This window comes from Alexandromys fortis, unplaced genomic scaffold, assembly GCF_014885135.2.
Source record: "Alexandromys fortis isolate MF-2015 unplaced genomic scaffold, M_Fortis_MF-2015_v1.1 scaffold_20, whole genome shotgun sequence".
NCBI classification, from domain to species: domain Eukaryota; kingdom Metazoa; phylum Chordata; class Mammalia; order Rodentia; family Cricetidae; genus Alexandromys; species Alexandromys fortis.
The window spans coordinates 7,072,725-7,089,167 of record NW_026067903.1 but is presented as its reverse complement, the minus strand read 5'-3'; the positions used below and the strand labels follow the sequence as shown (position 1 = coordinate 7,089,167).

At 45.3% G+C, this 16,443-nt stretch overlaps 2 long non-coding RNA genes across 2 annotated transcripts in view; one reads left to right on the top strand and one right to left on the bottom strand.

Moving 5' to 3' along the window:
• Positions 1–16,443, bottom strand: part of LOC126496889 (uncharacterized) — a 319,257-nt gene that overhangs the window by 85,182 nt on the left and 217,632 nt on the right. The window lies entirely within an intron of this gene.
• LOC126496962 (uncharacterized) lies at positions 4,171–15,354 on the top strand. Its single transcript, XR_007590489.1, has 3 exons — positions 4,171–4,213; positions 14,080–14,191; positions 14,699–15,354. It is a non-coding gene; the product is annotated as an uncharacterized lncRNA (long non-coding RNA).

Genomic DNA, 16,443 nt, shown 5'->3' with positions numbered 1-16,443 from the left:
CACAAGAATGCACGTGCTGGTACCAGTGCCTGCAGACACTAAGGGGAGCCAACCAACTCCTCCAGCAAACGATTTCTGGGCCCTCACTAGGTGGACCGCCCAACAGATGTCAAGAAACTAGGCATCCTGCTTATAAGTGTTCAATGCACATCAACCAGGACAGATGACATTTTACAAAGGTCTTTCTGAAGCTACACTTAGAGTGGATTTGGAGCAGGAGCTAGTAATGCTGGATGGGTGCTCCCAGTAGCTCCTGCTGGCAGGGATTGAACCTGTGTTATACCTGGAAGAAGCTACGGGGCTAGCCAAGCAGGGTGCGCTGACTGTGGAGAGAGCAGGGGTCCCAATGATGACGCCAAAGCCTGGGGGAACAGCAACACCTTGCTTGTGTTTCACACCCTGGTGAAAACCCAGGTCCAGGGAAGGTAGAACAGCGCTCTATTCTTTGATAAGTTACAGATGCCCGGACTCCCAGGTGAGAAGCTTGCTTTTCTTTCTCTACTTCCTGAGTGGGGGTACAGTGGGACCCACCAGCCTCCTGCTCCTGCCACCACCCCTTCCCTGCCTGTTGCCATGCCTTCCCAGCCCTGATGGACTATAATTCTCTGGCATAAAACCTCCTCCTTAAGTTGCTTTTGTCCACGTATCTTAATAAAGCAACAAGAAAGTAACCGAGGCGGGGTCTGAGCATGCGCACTGATGCATTGTGAAGTAGAGCGCTGGTAGGTATGCCCAGACTTCCTTGGCCGCTTACCTATCAGCTCGCCTACTTTGTTCATTCCCGTGCATGATAAGCACCTTGAGACAGATGCTCTTCATACTTTGTCCTCTGTTCATCTAAACTTTAAACCACCATGCGTGTGGAGAAGCTCACTCAGTGCAGGTCCTTTATCTGAAACACTTGAAAGAACAGAGGAGTTTCTGATTTTGAACTTCTTGTGATTCCCAAATATTCTCTCAGTGATGAGACCTGGGTAAATGTAAGATTTATGTGTTTCCCATATTCTTTATACACACAGCGTGTATCTCGTGATTTTAATATTGAGTATTTTGAATGTTAGATTAATACTTGATATCTATACCTTATATTAACATTTAATATTCTAATGTGATATTTTCATCTTCTAATAATTTGGTTCATGAAACAATTTCACGGCGCAGCATTTTTCTACTGGCAGTATTGTGCCAGCCTTCAAAAAGTTTTAGACTTGGGAGGTTCTGAAATTTGTGTGTTTTGAATTATGAATGTTCCACCTGCCACATCTTAAGGTCTCAGGTACATCCAGCCATCTGCTTTCTAAAACGTTTATATTGCCAATGTATATATCTCTCAGCTGTCCATAGTCCTCTCTGAACTTCTGGTTCACTTGTCAGAGAATGAAACCCAGGGTTGGAGATATGGTTCAGGAGATCAGACGCATTGCTGCAAATACTTGAGGAACAGGATCTGAATCCTGAGCACCCATGTAAAAAGCCAGGCATGATCTTGGGTGTGCCTCTAATCCCAATGCTGTGAAAGCAGAGAGGAAGATGATGTGGGCATGTAAGTGGAAGCCCAGTTCCAGTTTCAGTGAGAGACTCTGCCTCAAGGGAATAAAGTGGAGAGCAGGACACTAATATTCTCCTCTGTATTGTCCACATTCACACCCCAAACACACACGTGTATGTGTATACCCCTCACACAAGCAGAGAGAGAGAGAGAGAGATTTTTAATAAGTGAAAGAATGGAATGGCATTCTCCATATACTTCCTGTGTGCAGCCCTTCCCTCCAGCTGTTTCTTTCCCCCAAAGGACTATCTCCATAGCATCCATGGGGGAGCCCATAGTGAATCAGCACAGGCCACCACGGACCTGCAGTGTTCCCTAGGTATTGCTCATACGTCATCTACCATGTTTTCAAGTTAAACAGTCTCTCGCTATTGCTTAGGACTTCCGGAGCAGTCTGGGCTGCCAGGCAATGACTCCCATGGATCCGCCTGTCTCCACCTCCCTAGCATTGGTAGTTCAACTGTGTAACACCAGGTTCAGCATGTTTGTGGTGATTCTAGGAATGAAACTCGGATCCTGGTGTGTGTGCAAAGCAAGCACTTCACCAACTAAGCTACGCCCCAGTCCCCGAACTGTGACATTCACTGCACAATAAAGACGCTATGTCTCTGGTCGTGTAAGAAAAAAAGGAAACGCATGTTTCTCATCCACGCAGTACTATGGTGCCAGTGGCTATGCCAAAGGAGGGGTTTGCAGTCCTGAAAGGGTGCACACAGCAAGTGTGGCCCAAGGTTATTGGTTGTGGGTTCCCACTTAAAATAGGATTGGCTAGGGTGTGGAGAAGCTGAGGCAAGGCCTTGGAGTACTCTAACAGAAGACATAACTGACATCTGCGGAAGAGAGCTAACACAGTCTTCATCAATTGCCTTCAACAGGGCCCTGGGCCCAGGGCACATTACTCCATAGTTTTAAAAAGGAGCAACAAATGGCTCTGGTGTGGTAGCTCAGGTGGTAGGGCATTTGCTGAACACGCATGAGAATCTGAGCTTGATTCCTAGAATCTAGGTTAAAAAATAAAAGAGAAGAAGACCAGTGTGGTAGCTCAAGATTATAGCTCCAGAGCTGAGGAGGCGGAGACGGATGGCTGCCTGAGGCTTGCTGGCCAGCCAGCCTAGCCTCCTTGGGAAGTTCCAAGTCAGCGAGAGATGGTCTCAAAGAACTAAGATGGAGAGTGTTAGCATTCAGGCACCTGTACTGGCCGGCCCTTGGGGTTTTGACAGGCTAAGTCCTCAGCTGTAGCCACTAAGAGCACCTCCTGTGCACATTCACTATGTTCCCTTTAAAAAAGGGCCCTGCCCAATTCCTCTCTCTCTGTCTCTCCCTGTTCCTTTCTCTCTCTCTTTCTCTCTGCTTCCCTGCCTGTCTCTCTGTCTCCCCCACCTCTGCCTCTCTCCTCTCCTGCTGCTCCTGTCCCCAGAGGCCTGTCTTCCCCCTCGCCTTCCTTCTATGTTCCCTTTCCTTAATAAAAACCCCTCTTGTGAACTCTGTCACATGGTTTCTTTCTCTCTCACACACTGCTTTTTGAAAATTATAGCAGAGTCGTGGAGGAACGATACTCAGGGTTCATCTCTTTTGTGCGCATGCGTGCACAAAGGGACTCAAAATGAAAGATCAGGGTATTCACACTTAGAAAGCACTTCAGTCCCCTGTCGAGTCGACCTTGAACAGAGAGGAGATAAGGGAACATTTCTCTTAAGCATTCTTCCGACGTTCCCAAATTTTGTGCTAGCAGAATAGAGTTACCACACGTTAAAAACTAAAGCTCAATCTAGACAGGATGCGGTGGCTTATACTGACTGTCAACTTGACGAGGATCTAATATCACCTAGGACACAAACCCCGGGTATATATCTGCAAGGAGTTTCTAGATTAGGTTAACTGAGGTGGGAAAATGCATCCTAAGTCTGAGTGCCATCAACGCAGGGGCTGGGGTCCCAAATTTCGTAAGGGGAGGAGCAAGCTCAGCACCAGCCCTCACTGCACTCCTTCTTCCTGACAAGGGTGCACTGTGACTATTTGTGTAAAGGTCCTGTGTTGCCCCGACCCCACCCCCATGTCTGTTTATTCCCTGCTGACCTTGGCTAGCAAGTACACCTTGCACCTCCTGGCCTAGGGGCAAGCTCCTTGTTCCACTTAGTTGTTTGCTGATTCGGCCCTTCAATAACAGGAACTTCCCAACCCTAGGTTTTCCCACAGTGCTGCAAGCCCCTGTATATACAGACCATGTTCGCCCTTCAATAAATGGCATTCTCTTAGCACCAGCTGTGTGGTGTTTCTCTAAATCCTCAGCTCCTTGCTCGAAACTCGGCACTGCGGTAGAGCGGGCGCTCCAGTCCTGCTGCAGTGACTTGCACCAGGACTGAGCCTCCCACGGTGAGCAAACATAAACCCTCTGTTCTCTAGCTTGATTTGGTCAGATTCCTTGCTGCAGCTATGAGACCAGTAACCAATAGAGAGAAGAAGGAAGCTCACTGTGGTGATATTTGTTTGTGCTCTAACAAATAAAGCTTGCCTGGAGATCAGAGGGCAGAGGTAGCCACTAGTTAACCATAGAGGTCTGGAGGTCTGGACAGGCAGGAAGGGACGTGGTTGGGTGGAGAGAGGAATATAATAAGGCAGGAGAAGACAGGTGCTCAGCCATTTTTCAACTGAGGAGTTAGCAAGGTAAGCGTTGGCTGTGGCTAACTTCTTTCTCTCTCTGATCTTGCAGCATTTGTCCCATATCTGGCCCCAAGGTTTTATTAATAAAACCAATTAGAATTCACCTGGCCTTCCTGAGGCTCTCAGAGGCGGGAGAAATGCAGGTTCACTCTCAGTGAAGGTCATTCAAAGGTCAGCATGCTGTCCTGGCTGGTAATTGGGAGGAAGATAATTAGTATCAGAAAAGTCTGAAAGAGTGTGGAAGAAAACTTGCCCTAGGGTGTTACTGCTCATGGAACAGATAGAAAGGCACCAGTAGCTAGACAAACCTCCATCGGGAGAAATCAGGCCAAGAGAAACCACAACGACAACATGATGGAAGGCGGGTTTCATGTGAGCCCTTTATAGCAGAGAAAACCTGTTAAATGTGAGTCCTGAGATGAAGGATGAGGGAATTAGTTAAAAAGAGAATAAAAACAAGCAAAGAAAAACCACAAAACAAAGAGCAACCAAAAAACAACCAACCAAACAAAAATAACCAGAGGCACCAAAGCGATGCAGTGAACTACACAAGTCAAATCATAGTAACATCAGGAACAAAGACACAGAGACAGGCAGGCCAGGAATAGACAAGGGAGGCATGGGAAAGTCACGATACCATCAACTGGTGTCCTTGAATGGAAATCCCACAAAGAAGGAAGGAATATATTTAGAGATAAAATTGAAGGAAATGTTCATGAATGAAAGAATCCAAATTGAAACGGATCTAAAAGGCGCTCCGTCCCTCTGGAAAATTCTACCCAGAGCCGTTGCCATTGCGATATGGCTTGGCTAAGTTAATAAGCAGTAGGGATTAAAAAGGCCATTGTGGAGACTTGGGGGTAAAATAATAGATCAGAGGCTGCCTCCACGTAGGGGAGTGAATGAGAGGAGTCGGGATAACAAAGACGAGCCGGTTGCAGAGAGGGAAAGGGTGGAGGAGCATATGAAACCCTGCAGGGGGTTGACAGGACAGACGAAATGAGCTGACGTACAGAAGGGCTGTGCCCTGAAAAGAAGCAGACAGCTCTGGCTGCAGCTGTGCAGCTCCCTGGAGGGGGAGGGGAGCAGAAGCCCCATCGACAAGACTAAAGGAGACCAGCGTGCGTCCTACCTGTGGGACAGGCCAGCAGGTCTGTGTCCTGCATCCAGCCCGAGGTTGTGGTGAAAGGCATGAAGAGTGGGTCCTTTTGCTGGCACGCTCCTTGGCTCTGAGCTTGTGACTCGGTGTCCTGTTGAGAAGGACCCTATTGTTTAAGACTGAGCTGCTGTGGATTCTTTGTGAGAAGGAGAGTTACTGAAGTAAAGCTGGTGTAGCCCCAAGTGAGACCGCGGGAGGCTGTAGGGATGGCAGGCGCCATGCCAATACACCAGACAGTTCAGGTGGAGACGCCTCAGTTAAGGCAGTGAAGGGTAATGGGTAGCATCTCTGACCTAGATGTTAGCACAGTTAGGGTCAGAGCCTGGGTCCTGACAGCCCCCCTACTAGCCAGGTTTGGCCAACCATCCTGACTAGTCCACTTAAAGGCATAGTTAAGAGTGAAAAGCAATAGAAGGTTTCTTCTCAGTGACCACATTAGGAAGTGGAACAAAGAAGGCCAGTGGTCTCCCCCACAACCACCAAAACCCATCTTTAGTCCTAACAGGAAGTTCAGGCTAAAATGGAGGAGACGTAAACATAGATAAACAGTATAGGCGTGGTCCACTCATCTCAGACCTAGGAGCCCAGTGCCTTGAACCTGTGTAGGCCTTGTGTGTGCTACCACAGTTTCTGTAAGTTTGTTTGTGTGTTAGTTGTGTTGAGTCTGGAAGACTGTTTCTGTGGAATCATTCACTACTTCCTGCTCTAACACTTTTTCTGCCACCCCCTTTATCACATAGCTCTCTGAGCCCTGAAGGAAGGGGGATCATGAAGACATCCTATTTAGGACTGGGTACTCCAAAGTCTCGCACTCTCTGCTCATTGTCCAGTTGTGGGTCTCTGTGTCAGTTCTGACCTACAGCAAGAAGAAGCTTCTCCGATGATGGCTGAGCAAGACACTGATCTATGGATAGAGCAGAATGCCATTGGGAGTCATTGATGTCCCTTGAACAGAACATAGCATCTGGTTTTCCCCTAGACCCATGGCCTATCCAGTCTCATGCTTTGGGCTACCTTAGCAGTGTCAGGCATGGGTTCCGTCTCACAGAGTGGACCTCTGATCCAATCAGATGCTGGTGGGCTACTCCCACAGCTTCTGTAACACTGTCGCACCAGGGGACTATGCAGACAGGCCACCATTGAAGGTCTCAGGGTGCCTAGCTGGGTTGATGCTGACCTTTCTCTTGGTAACATGCAGAGTACCTTCTGGTCCTATGAGGGATAGTCAGTAGGGTTGAAGGCTCTAGGAGGTCTTTACTGAGAGAGGAACGGGAACATGAATATGATCCAAACACAAGGATTCATATGCAAGAAATGTCATAGAAAAACCCCTTCTTCTACATTAAGAGTAAAAGAGATTGACAACAACAATAAAAAATAATAAGGACATTGTGATGGCTATTTTGGTTGTCAGTTTGACTATATCTGGAATTAACCAAAACCCCCAAATAGCTGGGCACACCTGTGAGACATTTTTGCTTAATTAAATAAGTCAAAGTGAGAAGCTCTCCTTCTCATCCAGATCTGTTGAGGTGGGAAGACCCACCTCTAACCTTCTGCTGTCAACCTATATAAAGGACTGAGAAGAAGGAAGCTTTGCTGACTCACTGCTTGCCCTCACCTTGCTAGCACAGCACACCCGTTCCTCCACTGGCAGTGGAGCCCGCTTCTTTGGGATTCTGGTGTCTATCGAAGACCAGCTGATGCGGCCCTGTGGAGTGAAGAACTACTGGATTCTTGAAACTTCTGCTCACAGGCCGTCATTATTGGATTAGCCAGACCATAGCCTGAAAATCAGTCTAATAAATTCCCTTTCTATATGCAGAGAGATTCACTCTGCATGTTCTGTTACTGCAGAGAACCCTGACTAATACGGACATTGTGTATTATGGTGTAGGAAGCAAGGGAGAGAGGCATGACCAGCATGAATCATACCTAGCCTCAGATGCCTGCAATCACATCCAATGCTGGGATACAATGGCACTGAGAAAGTTTGATAACAATAAAATGGTACCCAGGAACGTCATAGCCAGCCAAACTGACATCCAGGAATAATACACATTTTTTTAAAAGCCTACAATAGTCGGGTGGTGGTGGCACACGCCTTTAATCCCAGCCCTTGGGAGTAAGATAAGTGGATCTCTGTGAGTTAGAGGCCAGCCTGGTCTACAGAGTGAGTTCCAAGACAGGTTCCAAAGCCACAGAGAAACCCTGTCTCAATAAACAGAAGCAAAAGCAAACAAAAACCTTTAATGACTGGGGATCAGGAGAGTTGGAAAACACTTGCCATGCAAGTGTGAGACCTGAGTTTGAATCCCTAGAATCCAGATAAGTTGTGTACACATCACAGACCTGTCATCCCAGTGTTGCTATGGTGAGTGAGAGGGGGGCACAGGATGGTCTCCAGAAGCTTGTGGGACAGTTAGCCTAGAGAGAGCAGTGGGGAGTGACAGAAAGGTGGCGGGGCAGAGANAGAGAGAGAGAGAGAGAGAGAGAGAGAGAGAGAGAGAGAGAGAGAGAGAAAGGGAAGGAGGGAGGGAGAGCTGTTCAAACAAGCTGAAAAGTAAAGGCTGCCACCTGAGATTGTGAGATGGTCCCCTGACCACCGCATGCATGCATTCCATGACAAGGGTGTACTACCCCTCACATATGCACTCGCACACACTTGCCCACGTGCCGACACGCAGACAATGGAACACCTACAACCATAAGAGACTGTAGAAGGGAAAATGTCTTCCCACTGACACACAGTGGTAGGCCCGAACAGCATGTGAAACAAGGGGTAGATGTTTAAATTTTAAGTTTGTATTATGTGTGTTTTGTACCACATTAAAGAACACAGTTCAAGGCCACCCCATGAAGGATGGTGGAGTGTGAACTAAAAAAAATGCCATTTACCCAGTTTGAGTCCACTCTAATTACAGGGGCAGCCGACAGTGTTGTTGCCAGGAATTTATGGAAAGAACAGCCAGAAGGGCTTTCTGGGGGGCAGGGCACTTGGTGATTTAAAAAAAAAAAAGACATCAAACAAGAGAATAAAGCAAAATAAATTCAGCCAAAAGATCCAGAACCGTGAGACAACTCCTAAATATTAAGTCCACTTAAATAGAGGGAAAGGATGAAAGTGAGAATAGGGATTACAAAATGGGATTCAAAGGCTATTCACTTTGATGAAGGAAACATTATAAATATCACCCCCCAAATCCCGAGAACCTGTAAGTGGCAACACTAGAACCTTGTCTTTAATAACGCTGTGTCTTTAATAGTTCCTGAAATTGAGCCGTGGAGCTGGGAACGGAAAGGCTCCAGGCCCCTAATGTCTTTCACGTTCCCCTTCTCAACCTCACAGGCTTCGTTCACAGAATTGCATCTTTTTGTGGCAAGGCAACGTTTATTTAAAGCTCAGCACCCTGCTCCCTTTAAATACCGCTTCATTTTCTTCTCTTAACTTGAAATACAATTTAATAAAATACTTTGCTATTGAAAGTAGTGGGTGCCAGTAATCCCACTGGCAGCGAAAGGAACTTCTTTATTCCGCCCTGCTTGTACCCTGGCTTGGTTTCTGTGTCTAAGGGAAAGGCACCCCCGGCTAGGATGCTGTCTGAAAGCCGAGCACCCGGGGAGGGCTTCAAAGGCTGCTTCTTTCCTTCTCTGCATTGTCTCCATGTTTTATCGCGTCCAGGTTTCCCGCTGTCGTTGTCCAACACAACTTTCAGTAGTCCCGAGCCACCACGGGGTTCTGTTTCGTCTGCCTGCCTTTCTGAGTGAAGCCACAGCATTTGCCTTTTCTTTGCTTCTGTCTCTTTCTTTTGGTTGCTGGCCGGGACCCAAGTTTATGCTTCCCCTGATTCTGTGGGCTTTTTCGTTCTTTCTCTAAAGCTCTGCTCCCCAGTGGCCTCTTGTCCACCACACAGTTGACTTCCATGACTAACTGAAATAACACAGTCTTCTCTTTCTTCTTCATCTTTCTCCTCCAGGCAGCTGCTCAGGCTTACAGCTTGACACCCTGGGGTTTCTCTTTTAAATGCTAATAAAATTGTTCTCAAGCTTAAACACACACATACACACACAAGCACGCACACGCACATGCATACACACATGTCAATGGAAAAACCGCAGTTCTCATCTCAAAGGGAAAAAGAGATAGTTTATTCCGGAGCCATTTTTGACTGACCACAGCCCTGGAACACAGATTTAAGTTATCCCCAATTCCACATTCCAATATGAAAGCAGTTTCATGAAGTTTTTATAGTTTTACAAGACAGAAATAAGTTAAATTAATGAATTAATCCAAACAGCTCTAAAATACTCTGGTGGGTAATCGGGGAGGCAGGTACAGTGAGATGGGGGAAGCTTTTCTATAGACCCTAGATGCCTGGACAGTGATGACATTCTGAGATCTGGGTTGGTGGAAGCTGGCTGTCTGCTATGCTCCTAGGTTCCAAAAGGTTTCTATCTGTTAGCCCCAAGATGTTAGCTCTAATACAGAGGTGGACAAGGAATGGCTGTCCTGGAGGGCTAGAACTAGCCCAAGATAAGGTAACTAACTTCTACACACACAGCATTCCAACCTCTCCATGGTACTGGACTCCTTACTTGTCAATCAGTCTGTGCAGACACAGCTTCTTTTCCAAAATTATTGTACACACACGTACACACATGTGCGCGCACACACACATACAGGGGGCGGGGGAGGGAACTCTTACTGCAAAAAGGATAGGAGATATTTTCTTCTGGAGTCAAATATGAGTGACCGTGGCCCAGAAACACAGATTTGGCTTACCCCAGATTCCATGCCCCAATGTGTTAATAGTTTATCAAGTTTTTAGTAACAGAACAAAATTTCAAACACATAGGTAGAAACATTAAGTAGACGGGTGGCAGCAAAGTGGGGAAATCTCAGCTCGAGGCTCCATGCTCAATCCAGTAGCATCCGTGGTGTTTTAGTTGGTGGAAGCTAATGTTCTGTTACAGAAATGCATTCCCAAGGGATTTTACCTGTTAGTCGTGAGACGTGGCGAGACACAGACTTGGACGAGGAATGGTTACTAAGGGGTTAAAGATAGCCCAAGATAAATGCTACTTAAGCTCTGAACTTGCAATTTTCCCACCCCTCCATGACTGATATCTAATCAGTCATCAGCTTTGCAGAAGGCTCAGGGGAAGATGCTGTTCTTTTCACTTTGTTGCCATTCTAAGAAAGACGACTGAAGGAAGAGAAACAAAATACCTAAGGAAAAGAAACAAAATGCCTAAAAGTTGAGCTTAGCAAATAGTTCTATCAGCAAAGTGCTTGCCAGACAAGAAGCATGAGGATGTGGGTTTGATCCTCAGAACACACACTAAAACTAAACAGAACAAAGCAGAGTGGGGAGCGTTTGTATTCATGGCACTGGGAGGCTGGACCCAGGTAGACCTCTGGGATTCACTGGATGGCTAGCTGAACTGGAAGCCCCAGAAGTAAGAGAGACTCTGTCTCTAAATAAATAAATGATAGATAAATAAATAAGGTGAACAGTACCTGAGAGATACACCCAAGATCAACCTCTGGCCTCCATCCAAATGCACAGATGGGCACATGACCCATATGACACACACATACACACACACACACACATATGCACACAAAAGCAGTTTCCTAAAACAGTGTGCCTTTTCTCTGATTTTGGCAGGAAGGTTTTCCTGCTGCTCTGGGAGTTGAAGGATCCCACTTTAACCCATTATCACTATTAAGATTCCTTCATCACATGGAGAGCTTGTCCGTGTGTGTGTGTGTGTGTGTGTGTGTGTGTGTGAGAGAGAGAGAGAGAGAGAGAGAGAGAGAGAGAGAGAGAGAGAGAGAACCAGAGGTGGGGGTGACCTCAAGAAGACAGTGTTTTCCAGAAACAACAGGACAGTTGCAAGTCTGAACTCAGTGTTTGTGTCAGTATGCACAACATTTGGGCAACCATAAGCCGGACAAAATCCAAGGACAGAGGGGCTGGAGAGATGGCTCAGAGGTTAAGAGCACTGACTGTTCTTCCAGAGGTCCTGAGTTCTATTCCCGGCTCACAACCATCTGTAATGAGACCTGGCGCCCCCTTCTGGCATGCGGGCACACATGAAAGGAATGTTGTACACATAATAAATAAATAAATCTTTTAAAAAAAAAAACCCAGGACAGAAAAGGGTAGCTGAGCAGGTATTGGCATTTGTTAACTGCTAGGAGAGAGAAACTAGTCAATTTTCTTCAATGATGTGACCCCTGGTAGGTGAGCCACTCTCCAGGGAAGGCCCCAGTCTCCAAAGCAGCACAGACTAGATTTATCGAATGTGGGGTAGAGACTCAATGTTTTCTTTGGTTGCGTGGATAGAGAGGTGAGGGTGGAGATGGTAGATCTGGGAGAAGTTGAGGCAGGGGTATGTAATACAATTAAAATACATTGAATAAAATTCTCAAAGAATGAATTAAATATTATTTTTGAAAATAAAGATATCACAGTCTCAAGACACACAGTACATTCTTTGAATTATATTATCTGTGAATCCCAATAGCAAAATAACCACAGAGGCACGGCGAAAGGAAAGACATTCTTTCCTTCCCATGAATGTTTCCCTACAGCTCCTGAAACCTCCGGACAGCAATTTTCCCCTCAAATGTCAGAAGCGGTCAGGTGAGGGTTACAAGGGCCCTGGGATGGCTCTGACTAGATTAGACTGGCCTGGCAGACTGTGGGGACACCGCCGGTCCAGGTGTCAGAGGCCTTCCCAACAGCCGCAGGGAAGGAGGTCCTAACCACACAGGAGTTTGTCCTCACGTCTGCTTTCATCATGTCTAGACTGCCTATTGATCAGAAGAGACCTAGGAGGTTGGATGCGGAGTCCAGCGATCAGCTCTGTCTTGTGGTTCTGGCTGGGAAAGCCCTGTGGTACAGGGGACATGGGAGTCATTTTCTGTGCAGGACTTGTGGTCCATTTGTGCTGCTATAGCAGAGCATCCTAAACTGGTTAACTTGTCGGGAATGGACATTGGTTTGGGGGCTGGCAAGATAACTTGGTTGACAAAGCACTGTATTTTGTCAGGCAATACAAGTATCAGAACCCGAGTTCAATTTTCTAGGGTCATCATTTAGAAAACTGTAGCGAGCTGCGTGGTGTCACACCTGATGGAGATGTATAATCAACTCCTATGGCTAAGGCCTGACCTATGCTATGATCACTCAATGATTATCAGCTGCCTGCATATGCTTGAACCTATGGGCAGTGCCCACCTGGCAGTTCAGGATTGGCAGCCCATGCCTACTTAAGGGCTGGGAGAGGTTTGCCCCGGGAGAGAGGAAGGAGAGAGGGGAAGAGAGAGAGGAGAGACAGAGGAAGAGGAGAGAGGAAAAAGAGAGGGGAGAGAGAGAGAGAGAGAGAGAGAGAGGAAAGAGAGGAGAGAGGGGAAAAGTGAGAAAGTGAATAAAGTCCTGGAATAAACTGCAGTGAGAAGAGCTCCGGTGGTCGCGTCATCCTTGCGGGACGAGGGTGTACGCGACAGAAAACAAAACAAACAAACACGAAAACAGGCCTAGCAATCTCATCACAAAAATTCAGAGATAAGCACAGCTCTTTGACCAGCCATTCTAGGCCACATGATGGCCAAAGGCTCCGTGAGACTCTCTCTCTCTCTCCCTCCTTTCATACCACACAAAAGATGTCTGTGTCTGCCTCCTCAGTTCTGAGGTTACAAGCATGTGCCACCACCTCTATTTTCAAAGTGGATGTTTTGTTTTTAACTGTGAAGCTAATATCCAGAAGTAAAATTTCTTCATCAAAGCACCTGCTGTTTTTGTGTAGGTCAGTAGCTCATACCCTGAGGGCTTCTCCCAGCTGCTGGTTTCTGTGCTGCCTGTGGAAAGGTCTGTTTGCCTACATTCTTGCAGCTGGAGGGGATGATTAATGATTTTAATTTTGAATCTCCAAACAAAGTATTATGGCTAAAATCCACTTGCTCTAAATATTAAGCACCTTTTTAATGCTATCCTTAACCTCTGAATTTCTTATAAACATCTTTTCTCTCATTTCTCTTTTCAACAACATCTTTTCTTTGCTGATTCTTATTTTTGTGTGTATGATACATAATAAACTCTAACTATATTTTGTTTCCCAGGATTCACCATTTGTTATCTCATCAAAATACTGTTTCCCTTTGTCACATTCTGTCTCCTTTTTTAAAGTCTAAATTATATGTGTTCTCCTCCAAGTATTTTGTGTATATTGTCTTAAATTTCTTCTAATTTATATACTTTGAAATTTCCCATTCTGGAATACAAGAGTTTGGTTTCTTTAATTTTCTAAATCTGAATTGCTCCTACACTCCTCGCTAGAACACTGAATTTCCCACAATCTTGAGATGCTATTTTGATCAAAGATAATGGCACAGATTGCCTCAAAATCTTCATCCCACTTTAGGAATTACGTTCCCATCCTGGTAATCAGACCATTGAGGCTTACACAAGTCACAAAGCCATCGATTAGTTCTGATCAAAATGGTACTTTTGTGGCTTAATTGTGAAATGTCCACATGGGCTTGTGTTTGAACTCTTGGTTCCCAGCAGGTGCGCTGCTTGAGAAGGTGAGAGAGCCTTCAGTGGGTGGGGCCTGACTGGAGGAAGTCCAGCATTAAGTCAGGCTCCAAAGTCCTTCAGACTCCCTCCTGTCTTATCTCTCTGTCTTGCAATGTGACTAGCTGGCCTCGTGATGGTGCAGCCACGTCTTCCCTGCTGTGGTTGACTGGATCCCCTGAACTCTAAGCCGGAATAGAGCCTTGCTCCTCCTAAAGTGGCTTCAGTCCTGCACGGGTAAGACACACACCAGGACACACAGCTCTATGGCAGTCTTCCATGACAACCCAATGTTTTCTTGGGTTTTATTATGTATTTGTGTCTCTATCTGAATGTTCAATTAAAAAGTCTGAGAGATTTTGGTGAGATGGTCCAAAGATAATGGGAAAAATATATACCTTTAAATATTAAAGTTACCAGATCTCTGTTAATGTATTTTGCTTATATTTTATAACTTTGTAATTTTTCAGGTTTGTGTCCGATTATTTTGTGCTTAGATTTGCTGAATACAGAGGAATGTTGTATTTTCCTTTTTTTTAATTTTCAGTTTCTAATTTGGTAACTGCTGATGTTTAGGGAGGAACTTCATTTATACCGTATTTAAATTTGGCTGACCTATCAAATTATTTTTTGCATGTTTTCTTGAATATTCTCAATGTATAGATACATATGCAGATGCCTCTATTTCTTCCCAACACAGCAATTCACTTCTAAGTCTTTGCTTTGCTCCTTTGCCACACCCAGGATTATGAGGAGAGGAGGAATCCTGATCCCTCTGCCCTCGATAAAGATGATGTACCACTAACGTGACTTGCCGGGGCTTCCGGTTCCCCTCCGGTTCTCAGACAATCAGCAGACTCACCATACTTGATGAGAATACAGAGAGCCTTGATGGACCAGCTGTGTGCTGCGTGTGAGTGTGAGCCCAGGCTGCCCTTGACCTTTGCCGGCCATTGACCAAGTTCTTTAGATTATTGCCTAAACACTCAACAAGGATCAGTTATGTTGCTAAACTCTGACAAAATCACCCAGCCCTGAGCCAAGTTCCTCAAGTTCTCCAGTAAACTCCAAACTCAACTCCCTCTTTTGCAAATACTCCTAACAAACCTCTCTGGCTGCCTTCTTGCAAGGACACAGAAGTTCACTGGGCCTCCATTCTCTGAATAAACACGTTGGAATAATTGCCCTGGCTTTTAGTGCAACCTTCTCTGAAATCCAACATTGTGTGGTGTGTGTATGTAGGTGGTCAAGTGATTTGTTTCCCATCAAAGATCAGCAGAGTAGATTATCTAGTAATTATTCCTGAAACAGGACCACCCATTAATTTTTGAAAGATATAGTTGTTGTGTTTTTTTGTTTTTTTTTTTGTTTTTTTGTTGTTGTTAATGTGTGTGTGTGCGTGTGTGTGTGTGTGTGTGTGTGTGTGTGTGTGTGCAGGTGTCCCCAGTGCCCAGCAGAGGGCATTGGATCCTCTGGAGCTGGGGTTACAGACAGTTTGTGAGCTGTTCAGCCTAGGTGCTAGGAGCACAGCTTGGGTCTTCCCTACAAAGCCACCTCTCCAGCCTCCAGAACTACCTACTCATAATGAGGGTGTTCAAACCTCCTCACTTTGTGCTGGGGACTCACAACTATCACACAGTTACAGCCCTCCTACTTATTTCCTGGAAATGAATATTACATTTGTAAGACTGTGATGGGTCTACTAAAATATCACTGGAAAGTTTGTGTCTTTTCAAACAGTCTCACTTCATGTTTGTAATCCCAGGGGTTCCCTTGCCTCAGCCTCTCAATTTAGCACCCTGCCTGTCTCTGTTACAGGAAATTTCCCCTCTGCGTTTCAAAGTGGCCTTCTCATCTTAGGTCCTCGTGGAGAGAATTGCTCAACCTCACAGAGTAAACTGACCATCCTGCAATCTCTATGCTTCATATTCTGGATCTTTTTTTCATGAATACACTGCTGGTCTTTTATTGAAGATTTGATTTCTGAATCTCCTACAAAACTGTCTAGCCCTATTGATATTTAAGGGGTAGACATTTAAAATTTCATAGATGGGTTTTCAATTGTTTCAAATTCAGTTTTAGTTTTTACATATTCCTGACAAACTATTTCTCTTGCATAATGTTTCCAAGTTAGTATAAAGGTCTATATATTTCAAAGCTTGAGACTCCTCCATGTCCATGGTCAGCCATGGACCTCATTATTTATATGGGAATGTGTTTGTACTCAGAAAGTCTTGTTTTTATTATAATCAGATGCAAGTTGACTGATTTTATTGGTCTTCTTTAAATGTTATCTGTAGTTGTATTTTTTAATAATTAACAGTAGACATTTTATCTGGCTCCACTACATTAATTTCTGTCCTTTAATTTATCTCTCCTGCTAAAACTGTTTACACTTTTTATTCATTTCATTCAGCTGGGTATAAACATATTTTCAGTATTTATTATATTCTTGTAAGTGCAATTAAAACTCTGGCTTCTCCTCTCCA